General features: G+C 50.5%; 1 protein-coding gene across 1 annotated transcript in view; it reads right to left on the bottom strand.

Annotated features, from left to right (window-relative positions):
- Positions 1 to 14,671, bottom strand: part of ALK (ALK receptor tyrosine kinase) — a 630,248-nt gene that overhangs the window by 77,963 nt on the left and 537,614 nt on the right. The gene's annotated exons all lie outside the window — the stretch shown is intronic.

Below are 14,671 nucleotides of genomic sequence, written 5' to 3'. Positions count from 1 at the left end.
GGGAGAGAAGAGCCAGAGGACGTGATGTTGAAATGAAACTTCAGGTTCCCTTTCTAAAGTTCTCAACCCTAAAGGATTTTGCTAGAGACGTGGCTGAGGTCTGCCCAGTGAGGACTGCTGGACGCCTGGTGCCTGATCTTGCTCCATGCTCAGTGGGCTGGGCGGGGACGACCCATGCGCAGTTCTGGAACTTGGTTCAGGTTGATGTCATCATGCTAAATTTCACAAGATTCTGCCTCTGAGGTGACATCGAGGTCCGTGGGGGTATGACATGAACTTCCTGGAGAGGACCCACACATTCTTGTCTGTGGCCCCGATTCACTTTGTGACTTTGGGCAAGTAATTTTGTGACTCAGTTTCTTTTAGTGATGTGAGTGTCTTAGGTTTTTTAAATTTCTTCCCTGAAGAGGCTAACAATTTTATTCGAAGGGAACCATATCATGTATTAGCTAACTAAAGACCCTGTGACATGACACCCGTGGCCACTGGGAGGCAAAGGAGAGACAGAAGTGTATATAGTAAGATCTTTCAGAATGAGAATGCCCACTTTGCCAAAGGAAAGCCACAATCCTGTGTAGTCAGTATGTATTCACTAAAGGTTCCCACGGCTTTGTTCCTTCGACATGTGAGAGGGAAATGTAGCGGACATTTCTAAGAAAGGTGAAGCACAGTCATGCCCAGAGGCAGTGCACTCTATACACAAGGTCTCTGATCTCGGTGTTTAAAGGAGTAGAGGTTGTATTTTTAAAAAGATTTCTATTTATTTATTTATTTTCCGAGAGAGGAGAGGGAAGGGAGAAGGAGAGGGAGAGAAACATCAATGTGTGAGATACGCCCCCAACAGGGGACCTGGACTGCGATCCTGACAGGGGATCGAACTGGCGACCTTTCCGTTCGCAGGCCGGCACTCAGTCCACTGAGCCGCAGCAGCCAGGGCTGAGAAGGCTGAAGCACAGTCATGCCCACAGGCAGTGCACGCTATAAACAAGGTCTCTGATCTTGGTGTTTAAAGGAGTAGAGGCTGTATGTTTGATAGAAACAATCTGCAAACAACATTTGGAAGTTAGGACAACTTCACCAGAGCCCTGCCCCAAACAGTTCTGTGCGGACGCTACAAGAAAAAAGTGGCTACTGTAGAAAGCAAAGTCAAATACGTCGTACGCATGCTGGGGCTCTCATCAGCTACAGTGCCCCCGTTTTTTCTGATTCTTGTGTTTTTTTAATAAAGCACTGACATTAACACTCTGTCTCCCAGTCCCTGAGCTCATGGTTGTCTCATAGTTTGACCAGAAAGACTGCTTACCATGAGGCACTTAAGCCAAAGACTTCCCGTTATGTTGCATACAACCCCTTCACCAGCCAGGCTGCACCTGGCACTGGGGTGCCCAAGTGCTGTTGTACTTCTGAGACCCCAAGTCAGGTAAGCCTGACCTTTGCCTCTTTACCCACACCGTTCCCATTTCCCCAAATGCAGGTGGCAAATTGTTGTCTCCACTGAGACCTCTCAGGATCGTTTAGCAAAACTGTTCATTTTTTTCTGGCCCCACTTGGCTTTCTTGTGCAATCTGGACTTAATGACTGGAAATTTTAATCCTAACCTTGCAAACTAAACCCTCTCAGCCCTCAGCCCACGCCCTGCTGTGCCCAGCTGGAGATAATGCTTGCCACATGCTTTCTCTCCTTTTGCTTCTTGGCCACAGAATATTGCTAGTTCGGGCTTCTGTGAAGTCAGACTGTTGAACCTCAATGCCCTGGATGGTGGGTGGTATTTATTCCCCCACCGCTGGTTTCCACAGCTGCCTTCTAAACACACACAGCGCACCGGGTGCTTCACACTCTCGCTCAAACACAGGTGCTGCCCCCTCCTGGTCCCCAGCACCCAGTTCACTACTCTGATTCCCACCTTACTGATAACATCCACTCTGTCTAGTGTCATGTCCGTTAGCCTCTTCTCTTCTTCCTTTCTTTTCTTTTCTTCCCTCCCCCCTGCAGTGTGTCTCTTCCTTTCCTGTTTAGAGGAAGGTGTATCCTTCATTTTCTTCTGTGCGAACTCATATAGGTTCACCTCCCCCTAGTCCTTGTCCCCTCACTTCTTTCTCCTCTTTTCTCCCGCACCTTCAGAGCCTCTGTCTTCTTGCTTCTCTGTCTACAAATAAGATAAGCTTTCGCCCATCCTGGAAAACTGTCCTTTATTTGATCCCTCTACCCCCTCTGGTTTGCAAGCCATCTCTGCACCTGCATTCAGACGTCACACCTGGGATAGCTGGTGCACGACTGCTGCTTCTCTGTCCTTGTCACCCAGTCTCTCTTTAATTTTTATCCTCATTACTCAGACAAAGGAACACTCACCATGTCCTCTATAACTTACTCTGTGAACTTTTCCATAGTCTCCCGAAGCGCCCTTCTCTCTCCACCCTTCCTCCCTTCTAACTGCGCTTGGGTATCTGTCACGTTTTCCCAGTGTTTGTCTCCATCTGTGGTTCTACAGTGGTTTCTCGCCCCCTATCAACTACTATCAAGGCACTCACGTTCCTCCGGAATCTAAGCAGGTCAATTTTTTATTCATTTAATGAATAGTTAGTGAGAATTTATGATGAGCCACATGCGTCCTCCATTGTAGAATGGTTGAAGAGCTCTAGAGTCAGAGAGATCTGGATTCAAAACAAGTGCTTGCCACATTGGTCATTTTGAAGCTCAGTTCTCTATTCTCTAAGGTGGAAATAGGTTCATCTACCTTATAGTGTTAGCATGATGCTTAGATAATAAATAATGTAACAAAAGGTTAAAAAGGAATTTTGCCTGAAGCACTGAGGCACTAGACCCTACATTTCAAAGGAGGTCTGAGAGCACAATGATACAGAACTTTCAAGACAGGTGGATGAAAACAGGTCACATTATTCTTAATCCCTCATCCATACTTTGGACATAAAAAGTTGGTGGCTGACTATCAGGAATGTGCTTTTGGCACATCCATCTCACCTCACCCTTCCCCTGAGGAGGATCCCTCTGCATCCCAAGTCAAGAGCAAGTGGTTTTGATGATACCGCATGGAGCAACTGATAGTAGCCCCTGCAGTTTGGGGAGCTCAGTGCACTAGCGTCTTCCTCCCTCCTGGAAAAACTGAAGTGTGAACGAGGGGCTGGGCAGCTGCTCTGCTGGCAGAGCAGAGGAGAAGCGGCAGCACTGGGGGCCTGTCCTCGCAGAGTTTGCAGAGGCAAAGAAGTGCAGGAGGGCGCACGCAGCCCAGAGTGAGCCACGGACAGGGAGCTCACGCGAGCTGTTCTACTCATTTTAGATCTTGTCTGAGAGGGCTGCATGGAGGGGTGGATAGCACACCGCAGAAAGAAGCTGCAGGTATCTCGAGGTGTCCAAGGGAAAGGGAAGGAGTAAGTGACCACCTCGAATGGAGGTACATATGTCCCAGTCAAGGCAAAACATTCCCAGCCATCGTGGAGGGGGTAAGGACAAAGGCAGGTCTCCAAAGAAAGCACAAAGTGTCCCTGAGAGAAACAGTAAGCCTTAAACATTTGTCACACCCAGAGAATGCCAGTGCCAGTTGACCACAACAGTCCTGGGCAAAGAAGAACTCTCCTGCTCCCCTAACCTCTTCTCCCTCCGTGTGCTGAAGGCTTTGAAAGGCCAGAAGTTAGCAAGGCACAGGAGAGGAAAGAGCTGGGTGAAGAAGGGGAGAGACCAATGACCACCCTTTCTCTGATTTCAGGCTTCTCATCCGCAATGAAGGTGGGGGCAGGGAAGGGGGAGGAAAGAAGCCCTGACTTGAGAGAAAGTTTGAAATTTTGACCGCTGGGCACTTGAATTTCTAAATAAGCCTGTGCTTTGTTTTCTGAAGCGACTGAAGAACTGTCTGTACTACCTTAGAGCAAGCAGATAAGTGGTGGGGTCTGCCCGCCTTCACCCAGTAGTCCACACATGGGGACGCAATGAATGTTGGTTCCTAGACCCCCCAGCCTCCTGTCAGCTTTGTCACTACCTTGCATTTATCTGCTTCTTGCTTTTAATTCTTCTATTTCTTCTACTCTTCTCTCCACTTCAAAAAGATTGAACCTACTTTCTTTCCAGGGAGTCTTTTATCATCACCCATCTCAGAAATTATGTCTGTCTCCTCTGAAATCTTGTAACTGAGGCTACTGGGATGATTGCAGGGCCTAGTTCTGCGTCCTTGTCTTCCCTCTGTGCCCTCCACCCCTGGGACCACAGGTTCCTTCAAGGCAGGGGCCGCCTTCCTCATCTTGAGTTGGCAGTGGCTGTTAAGTGAGGGCACATGCAGGAGCTCTCCATGGTAGAATGGGTGTGTACACGTGTACACACTCACAGGAAGACCTTCCTGTCAGTACCAGGCCCCCTCACTGGGCCAGAAGCCAACCTTCCATCCCATGAAGCTCCATGGCGCTGTCCTGCGTTCCAGGGGTCAGGCTCCAGAAAAGGGGAGAGTTTCCACCCGTTTCGCAGCCAACTGGCTGTAGTCAACTCCGTCCAGCTCTCAGCTGCTCTCAGGAAACTTCCAGGTTGAGGTAGAGTATGCTGGTGCCTTGAGCCTGCTGGAGAGCTGTGGCCCTGTCACACCAGCATGGGGGACATTGACCGGGTCACTGAACTTTCTGCATCTTCCTGCACTGAGTATTTTTTAGGCCAGTCCTTGACAGGATCCCTCTTGGTTCAGTGCTTGTGGGAGATGATCGCGTCTCTATTCAACAAGTATTTACTGCAGAGCTATTCTGCGCGCATGTTATGCATATCTTCCCCTACCCCATGTTGCTTATCTTCTAGCCAGGAGGTCTGAATTTAAATGAGTGTAGCAGAAGGAGAAACAGTAAAAGCCACTCAAAAGTGAAGACATAAGACAGAGAGAGTTGTGACAATTGACACACAGTCAGGGCTTGGCTCCAGACAGCCACTTGACCCAACTGTTCAGTGCTATGGAGAAATAGGAGAATGAAACTTTTGGGTTTCTTTCCTTCTTATAATACTCTCACCTATGTTTATGGCAGAAACCACATCTGTGGCCAAACTGAAGACAAGGAGTGCATTGTTTGAGAGTCAGCAAAGTCTCGCTCTAGAAACAGATACAAAAGTTTGGGGTAAGATCTCACAGTGGCAGCCAGTGAGGGGCCAGCAAGGTTGGTTTTCTTGGTCTTTTTTTTTTTTTCCACCCACTGAGTGTGCGGTAAGGAGACGCACCCAGGCAGATGGGACTCTCCCTCAAGCTGACACGCAGGCCTTCGGTGGCCCACTTCTCCCCTGTAGTTATCCTCGGTGACTCCAGATTCTGCCGCTACAGGTCAGCCAGTACTCTGCTGCTCAGAGTCTGATCTTCAGGTGGGTGTTGTCGGTGTGACCTGGACACTTGTAAGAGTCTCTGGCCCGGCCCCAGACCTGCTACATCAGAATGTGCAGAGAAGCCGGGAGATAAACAGCAGCCTGTGGCGCCCTGCTTCCTTTCAGGAAGGCACCGGAAGCAACTCCCCTCTGAATCAACACCCGTTCTCTGGTGGTTTGTCTAACTATCCTTGTTTTCCTGTCTGTTGGCTATGGGATAACTTGGACTTTAGGCTCCAGGGCCAAAGGGAATCAACTACGTGACTTCAAGCCAACCGCTCACCTTTTCTAAGCCTCTATTTTCTTATAGACGAATTTGTGAGACCTCCCCTGCCTGCCTTAGAATGTGGTTCTAAAGATTGAGCGAGGCGAACGACGTGGCAGCAGAGCTCACAGGTTGCATGAAATGGTTAAACTGGTGGTTTTCAACCCGGGCTGCAAGTTAGAATCCCCTAGGGAACCCAGGTCTGGGCTCCCAGAGATTTGGATTTAATTGGCCTTGGGGAGGGCGTGGGCGGCAGCAGTTTTTCAAATCTCTCCAGGTGATTCTAAAGTGCAGCTGGAGCTGTGACCGCTGGGGAGAGGGGCCACTCAGAGCAGGAAGGAGCCTGGCCTTCTCAGTGAGGGGTCCATTTCGTTCTGAACCTTAAGAAGCAATTCTTAATAACTCAAAGTGTGGCTTAAAATGTGCCCCCCCCACAGCCAAGGTGTAGGAGGGGTGTTTTTCCTGCAGCAGGGAGGACATGGCCCTTATCCGAAGGCCTTTGTGTGGCTGCCACACGGCCCCGGGCGAGGGATGAGAGCCACCCGGAGAGTAAGAGGTCCCTGGGCTGCGGGGAGCAGGGATGACCTGAGAATGCAAACGGGGCCAGGAGGGTCCTCCTGCGTATGGCTCTCACCAATTTCTTCATCAGAAGAACCGAAGGACGGACTGGTAGCAATTCTTACGGAACATGTCTTACTAATTACTTGTGTCTATATGAATAGAGCACCTCTCTGTGGTTCCCAGAGCAGAGCCCAGGTCAGGTGCCTGTCAGTCTCCCATTGTCCTAGGGTCAGGAGTCCCTTGATAGCATTACATGTAGGTGCCCCCGCCAGGTAGACCTGGCTTGATCTGGAGGGTCGCTGTTCAGGTGCCCAGAGCGGGCAAACCCACTCTTGGAATTTGATCCTAGTGAGACCAATTTCTATCTGGGGGGCCTATCGGATAAAGTAATTGACTATTTATTGGCTGCTAGCGAGCTGTGCGCAGGACTTGCACACGTGCTCCCGCTTTATGTTCACCGTGAGTGTCGGTATTACCACCCTCATTTTCCAGATGTGGAGTCCGAAGCCTGGACAGGTGAACTCAGCCACCCACGGTCACTAAGTTTGCGTGCTGCAGGCCTGGATTCCACACTACGCCCTGCGCTCCTTCTACCGTGTCCACTGTGCTGCAGACATGCAACATGTTGTAGCAACACGCACTTCAATCTTTGGGGTGCACCGTGGGGGTTTTCCGGACCCTTGTTGCTCGAGGCGTGGCCTGCGGACCAACAGCGCTGGCAGGACCTGGGAGCCTGTCAGAGCTGCAGGGCCTCGGGCCCACCCTCCTTACACTTTAACAAGGTCTTCTCCCAGGGATACCTTCACCTGGGGAGAACCCGGGAGATCGCGGATCTTAACCCATTTATAACCACTGTCTCTGCCAAACGGTTAATAGTCGTGTGTGTGTGTGTGTGTGTTTTGTGAATATACATATATTCACAAAAATATGGGACGAGTATTTGCACAAATATGGGACATCTTATGTAAATCCTAAATAATGTTTTTGAGAAATAACACTTGTTGGGGCCTGCGACAATAAAATTTTTGATCCTGCTAGACATGCCCTAACCCAAGTAGGTTACACATGACAGCTTTGGGCTAACAAACCCCTTTCCACGCAGGCAGCAAATGAGACCCGTGAAAAGAAGCAGTTTTCTCGCTGGCCTAAGGGCCCTTGCCCCTCCCTCTCCCTGGGGCCTGATAGACGCTCCAATTATGTGCTACCAGTGTTTGTCATTTTATTAATTAAAGTTCTGTATGTAAAGCAGAGGCAGCATTGTGGCTGGGCCCGATGCTATTATTTCTCCCACGGCCCTTCCTCCCCCAGAGGTAATTACTGCAATTTTATGTCAGAACATGCCCCGTGTTTGCTATGCATACCTCGTGGCACCTTCACAACAATCTCCTGAGCACGGGATTTAGGCTGCAGTTGGACAAAAGAGAATCAAAGGTGTCCACTAATGTCCATTCTGCATGCACCCCAAATGCAGGAAACGCCGTGCGGGGGAGGCGTGTCTTTCCTCGCGTTTCTGGTGGGCTGCGTGCATTCCCGCAGAAGAGACAGAACCGAGGGTGGACACTCCACTGCGCATTTCACTTCCACAGAAGCAATGTTTTTAGACAGACAGAGATGCTCAAAGACGTGCTTGCCTGGGGCGGACGGTGGGCAGTTCCTGGATATTCCCCACGTCCAGTCACTGCCGAACCACCCGGACTGGGGTCCTCACCAGGGGCGTGCAAGCTCTGAATGAAGGTTAAGACTTCTTCCCAGCCTAAGGTGTCACAGGTGTGGACTTGCCATTTGTAAAAGTTCTTTGAGTTCAACAAGGTCTCTTACTAACTTGGAGAGCACTGACTCACTGCAAAACCCAGTTGTTTTTGTAAACCATCTCCTAATTCACCTGGAAAAACCAAACACCAACGCTCTAGCTATAAATAGCCTAATGACAAATCAACCCGACACAGCAAGAAGCAGGCCAGATGCAGATTTTTGATAACAAGCAAATCAAATAAGCTGGCAAATACTTGCAATTATGGAGGCTTAAGAATTGCTGGATTCCTGGCCAGGTGGAGACAAAAGATTCAGATCCTTTCTGAAAAGGACAGTACCCCACGTCCCTTTCTTCCCGAGGCATCATATCGAAGGCAGAGAATACCCAGCCAGGGTCATCCACATGCCCCCTTGGCAAAAACACAGCAAGAGAACATGAAGGGTTTGTATAAAAATAATAACCGTGGGACTTCTCGCTGGTGAGGTTATAGACTTAAAGGTTTTTTTTTTCCCTTTCTGGACTTTTTGAAAGTTTTTACAATGGACATCTATTACGTTTGACAAGTAGAACAAAAACAATACAATAAATGTAGAGCCTGCAGCTATTAAAAGCATGCTCATAAAGGATGGTATTGATATAGGAAAATATAACAGCATGTGGTGCGATACTAAATGTATACACTGTTTATCACTGTGTTCAAAGCTACACATATCTGTCTGGAAGGAAATGCAGTGGCAGGGTGACAGGGGTTATCTTTGGGGACTAAGACCGTGGGCAATTTCAATTTTCTTCTTCATTCTTTCCTGCGTTTTCCTAATGCTCCATAACAAACATAGAGCACTTTTGTAATCAGAAAAAACAATAAACACTGTATTAAAAAAGCAGCGAGGGAGGAGGGCTCCCACGCTGTTGGAAAGCAGGAAGAGAGAGTGCCCGCTCTCTTTCTGCCCTCTAGACAGAGAGGAGGGGGCGGCCTCTGGGGGATGAGGTGGGGTCGTGCTGAGGACAGAGCGTGGGCTTTGGCAGCAGAAAGAGCGGTTCTGTCTTTATGTAGATATCACGCCTCCGGGCCTCAGCTTTCTTCTGTACAATGGGGCCAGTCGCACCCTCCTTCAGGGTTCCTGAGAGACCTCAGGAAGAGTGGGTGAGCCCTGGGCCCGGCTTTCCAAACGCTTGTGCTCAGCGTTAGTTCCTGTCCTCCGCATTGGAAAGAACAGGCAGGGAACACCATAAACATCTGGCAGAAACAACAGGGCAGGGTGCAGAATGCTGGGTTAAACGTCTCAGCCCAGTGCTTTATCTCCCAAGTTCCCCAGAAAGCTACCTTTCCAGTCTCGTGGGAAGAAAACAATGCTATTTTCCTTTGAGTTACATTGTAGTGGTGTGAGGGGGGCTAACAGCCTCCTCCGTGCCTCAGTTTCTCTGTGTGTGATGGCGCGGATGCTGTGAAGTGGCTTTGTAACCTCCTGGCTGGGAACAGGATCGACTCTATGCGATGCAACTCCTATGTATGTTATAGACGGCCATTGGAAAGAGAAGGGACTCGCCCTGGCTGGTAACGCCCAGTGGATTGAGTGCCAGCCTGCGAACCAAAGGGTCCCGGGTTTGATTCCCAGTCAGGGCACATGCCTGGGTTGCAGGCCCGGTCCCCAGTAGGGGACACACGAGAGGCAAACGCACATTGATGTTTCTCTCACTCTCTTTCTCCCACCCTGCCCCTCTCCAAAAATAAATACAATATTAAAAAAAAAAAAAGAAAGAGAAGGGACTCCAGGCACGTGAGTGTCTGCAGGGACGTAGGCACCCAGGGAGTATTTATTCTTTGACAGCTGGGACAGTCTCTGCTTTCAGCAGGGTCCTTCCATGTCCAGGCCACCTGAATACGTTGTAACCATCACCAGCAGGAGCCCCGAGGTCCACCTTAACCCGTGGATTTTGAAGGAGATCGAAGGCTCTGCCAAGTGCCCAGGAGGATTTTTTTATTCACACCCACACCTTGACAGTAATTCTTCATTTGTCTCATCATGTAATGGCAGAGGTATTAATTTTGAATGGCTCAAAGGTTTTGAATTAATTATGTCCAACTGCAATTAAAATTGCTGTTGATTACTTTAGCCCATTAGCATGTGTCCTGGCAGCGTCAACCGCATCACAGTGAGAGGTGACAGGATGCCAGGACCCAGCAGCTTCACAGCTCTGGTACCGAGGTGAGAATTCTCCAGGCTCGGAAATCTCGGGGGGGGGGGCCCACACTCGGTGAATCCTTGACAATCGATGGGGAGTCTCCTTGTTAGTTCTCATCCCGGACCAGGGTCACGCCCGAACTGAGGGGCTGTGCAATTAATTCATCAAAACTAATTTTTGATTAAATAAGTCCTTTGGGCACATCCTCCGGGGGCTACTGCCAGGCACTGTGCAGAACAGTGCTCCCAACCCTCCCGAACGTTGCTGATCGACCCAGAGGAGAAGAACGAACGCACACAGCGCCTGACTTAATGTTCGCAGCCATTTCCTCAGCCTGTGCAACGTGAGAGAGGGAGGGCGATGACAGTCATCACTGGCACTCCTGGACTATTGCAGAGAGCACAGTGTTCACATTTTTGTTGGATCCCCGCAGGTAAAACAGGTGCGTTTACCCCCTGTCCGAGGAAGTGACTGGCTCATAGCAGAGGCAGGGTGCTAACTCAGGTGACCTAAGTCAAGTTCAGTGACCTTAGAGTGTGTACAGATTTGACTTCGGAGTGCAAGTTGCACATACCTGGTCTGAATCGTGGCTCTGACCCTTATTAGCAAGGTGACCTTGGGCAAGTCATTTAAGTTCTGTAAGCCACAGGTTCTGCATCAGGAAATGAGGGTAACAATCTCTCACAGGTCTGTTTTGGTAATGAGATAAAGCAAGTGAAATTCTTAGCACAGTGAGAGGCTGGTCACTTAATACGGGATCAATAGTTTTAAAATGCTCCCTTAGTTGGCTTAACATTAAGGAAGGGTCCTCTCTCTCACTGAGGGAAGGTTTTTTCTCCTAGGGGTACAAAGAGTTAGGGAGTTTGAGGGCCCTAGGTCAGACTTTGGGATTGCTTTTTAATGTAATGTAGCCGAGCGATCCATAAGTAACCTGGAGACCAGGACCTGTTGTATTGACAATAAGTATTCTTCACTCCTCTGCTGAATACAGACTCTGAAGAGATCCCAGATTCCTGCGGTATCGCTGGCATGGCCGGCCACATGGTGGGTTTGAAATGAGAACTCGCTGCCTGACCGGGGAGCCTCTGTGCCCCTCCCTCCCTCACCCTCCTGCCAGGTGACCCTGTGCCGCTCCCCCCCGCCCAGCCATCTCCCATGCTGCCTCTCTGGTCCAGGCCCTGCGGTTGCCGCCCTTCTCATCCTGAGGGTGCTAACCCCCTGACTCTCCAGAGAAAGCCACTGAGCTACCTTAGAAGTCAGGGGCCTGGGGTTTGAGTCCTGGTTTCTGCACGTCTGAGCTTGTGACCTTGGAGCATCTCCGGGGCCTCTGAGGCTTGTTCTTCCTCAGTAGACCAGGAAGATTTCAGTCACCTCAGAGGGTGACTATGAGGGGTTGGATCGTCTCTATAATCTTTGATGGATGTATATAGGGCATTCTTTTTCTTTTTTAAGATTTTATTTATTTTTAGAAAGAGGGGAAGGGAAGGAGAGAGGGACAGAATCATTAATGTGTGGTTGCCTCTCATGCGCCCCCTCCTGGGGACCTGGTCTGCAACCCAGGCATGTGCCCTGATGGGGAATCGAACCAGTGACCCTTTGGTTCGAAGGCTGGTGCTCAATCCACTGAGCCATACCAGCCAGGGCTGTATATAGGGCATTCTTAGAGCAGTAATGTTATTACAGGTGTGTGAGATGGTTATTGGATTCTGAAAGCAGGGCCCCAAATCTCTTATCCAGTGGTGTTTTGGAAAAGCCATTTAGAAGATGCCTCAGGAACCATTTCTGGTCTCTGTCCCCGTCCCCTCTGATGCAAACAGGCACATTCTTAGGCCCAGCCCAAGGCTCTCTGAGATAACTGTTTCCATCACTGAAGGGGTGAGCTGAGGCACCCCCTGGAGTTTCATACCCAGCACCAGGTCAGGGTGACACATGAGGTTGGGGTTGGGGCAGAGTGAGGTCACACAAGGTGGGGAGGCCTTTGGGCTTCCGAGAAAAGCAGCTGGTGTGGAGCACTGCCTCTGGGCTTTCAAAACTGGGGGTGCCTGATGTTTGGCTCTGGGTCATTTCCCAGACTCCCTCCCTGCCTGGGTGACTTCAGTCTAGTCTTTTTCTCCTTTGTCTGTTGTCCCCTTTTACTGCTGCTGTCCCATTCACAGGAGGTCTCCCGGGGGAAGAGGAGACACTGTTATGTCTCAGGGACACTGGGCTGCACTGCTGGCCAGCTGCGCACGACCACAGGCAGGCTCCCTCCCAGGGGCTTGCCAGATGGCAGAGGGCAAGGCCCGATGCTGCCTCCTCTCCCACCCCGCTCTGGGCCACACTTGCTGGTTTTAATGGCGCTGAGTGGAGGCCTCCCTCCTGGCAAGCCAGATAGTCCCTTCTGCCCTGAGTGGCTGTCAAAGCTGCCATCAGGGGCAGAAAGGCCCAGCTGTGTTCCAGGGTCCCAGTGTGTGCACGTGTGTGCACACGTGTGTAGGGAGAGGACATGGGTGGCCACTGCTCTGGTAAGGTCGGATAACCAGCAGCTGGGGACTGACCTGCCCTGGCGTCCCGCCACCATTCCAGTGGGTCTCGTCCCAACTTCCTGGGCCCATTTCATCCCTGCAGCTCATGGAAGGAAAACTGCTTCCATGTTTTGGAGGGGGTAGGAGGATGAGGGGAGCCCGGTTTCTTCCCCTCAGGCCTTGTTCTGTTCTGAGAACATGGTTTAAAATATTCCAGTCACAGGGAGGCTATTCAAATAAAATAGAATCTCAAACCACACGGGGCTTGTTGAGACATTCAGGCTTCTAGGGTGTGTGAAAGGCAGGGGGCGGGGCGGAGACGGCCCTGCCACTCTCCAGTCCTCTTTATTCCTAGCAGCTGCGACGCTAGACACATCCGAGAGCGTCTCCCAGCCAAGGCGACGTGAACGAGCGGGTCTGACAGCAAGCGACACATAAAAGCCACCGCAAGACTCCCCTCCCTGGTGGCAACTTTAATTATTTGAACCTGAGCTCAGCTAAATAAAAATAAAAAATAAAATAAAATCTGAATACATTGTAAGTAACTCCCTTGTTCCCCATGGAGAATAGCTGGTGAGGAATGGGGTGGGGGGCAGAAACCCCACAAAGCACTCTTGTCTGTGGCTGGGCTAGGAAAACGTCTTTAAATAGTCACGCCCCATATGTAACTGTGCAGAGAGGTGGAGGTGGCTGGGCTTGCAGCGTGGCCAGCCGGGCCAGAGGCGGCCGGCTGTGGCAGCTGCAGGCGTCAGGAGAAGGAGGAGGCCAGAGCCGGCATGCTTCTGGAAGGCCCTGGAAGCTGGCTGGCACAAAGGCACACCCTGGCTATGTCTCTCCCATTGGTGAACACCTGACGTGGCTCCCTGTGGGCTCTGATGGGCGCTCTCCCAGCCCCTTCTATCTCCATCGCCTCTGTCCCCTACCTTGTCATTTCTAATTCTTCCTCTGACTCATCCTTCTGAAAGACAAACTAGGTACTGGAGGGAAACTCTCAGCATGGGCTCAGGATAAATTTCGGTCACGATTGGTAAGAATGCCTTGGCCATTCTGGGGGTCTCTGGGGGTCCCATGGACCAGGTCTGGTCTAGGTGTGGGGAAGGAGCTTGGTGGTGGGTTCAGCCCCGAACTCAGCATGGCTAGCCGCCAGTCCCTGTGGACCTGACCCTCACTGGAGACCCCCCTCGGCTCTGTTGAGTACCCACTTCCCTGCACTTGGGCCCTGCAGGGCCGGTGGGGTTTGAAGGCCCCGAGCTCACCTCACACAGTGTCTCCTAGCAATGCAACATCCGTTTCCCTGTCACTGACATTCAGCCAACCCAGGAGGAGAAAATCCACTTCCTGCCTTCTGCATTTAGGATTTGGAGGAAATAAATGTCAAGGCGCACAACGCTGGAAATGCATATTTCTATTTTGGTTATTTATTTTTCTGATGGAAACACTTCCCCCAACGCTGTGAATTCAAAGGCCCATCAGCGCTGGATGAATGTCTGGAAGCCTGAGTGCGAAGCGACTGTGAGCTGCGAGTGGAACGGACTCACTGCTTTCCCTTCATCACTCCTGCTGGGCGAAGTTCTGGAAAAGGGCAGGGAACAGCAGAGCCAGCCCAGAGCAAGCATGGCTGGGGGGGAAATGAAACAGGCCAGCAAAACAAAACACCCGTTTAAGCTATTGATCAACCCAAATGTTATTAGAGCAATGACAAAGTGCTAGAAAAAAGTATCATTTTTACCTTGACATTTCTTTTTCTAAAACGAGGCTCTAGTAAATCCAGTGAAGAGTACACTTCAAGATCAAATGATTTTAAGGGACCCCTCACCTCCCAGCTGTGCCCACCATCTCTCCTTTAGATTTCCTCTTAAGAAGCCTTCCTTTCCAGGCGTCTTCTCCGAGGCGCCTGAGAAATATCAGCAAGGACTGGGATCCCACCACATGCATCAGAAAGCGTGGTTTCTCAAACACAACCTGATGTAATGAGCCTGTTTTTTTGTGCCCTGCCTTTTGCCAGGAAGGGGTAAGGTAGCTCACAGAGGTGCATACGGTCTGGTCAGAGAACCCGACCTAGAGGAG

The sequence above is a fragment of the Desmodus rotundus genome, chromosome 5, assembly GCF_022682495.2.
Source record: "Desmodus rotundus isolate HL8 chromosome 5, HLdesRot8A.1, whole genome shotgun sequence".
In the NCBI taxonomy this organism is placed as follows: domain Eukaryota; kingdom Metazoa; phylum Chordata; class Mammalia; order Chiroptera; family Phyllostomidae; genus Desmodus; species Desmodus rotundus.
This window is presented reverse-complemented; position numbering and strand designations above follow the sequence as displayed.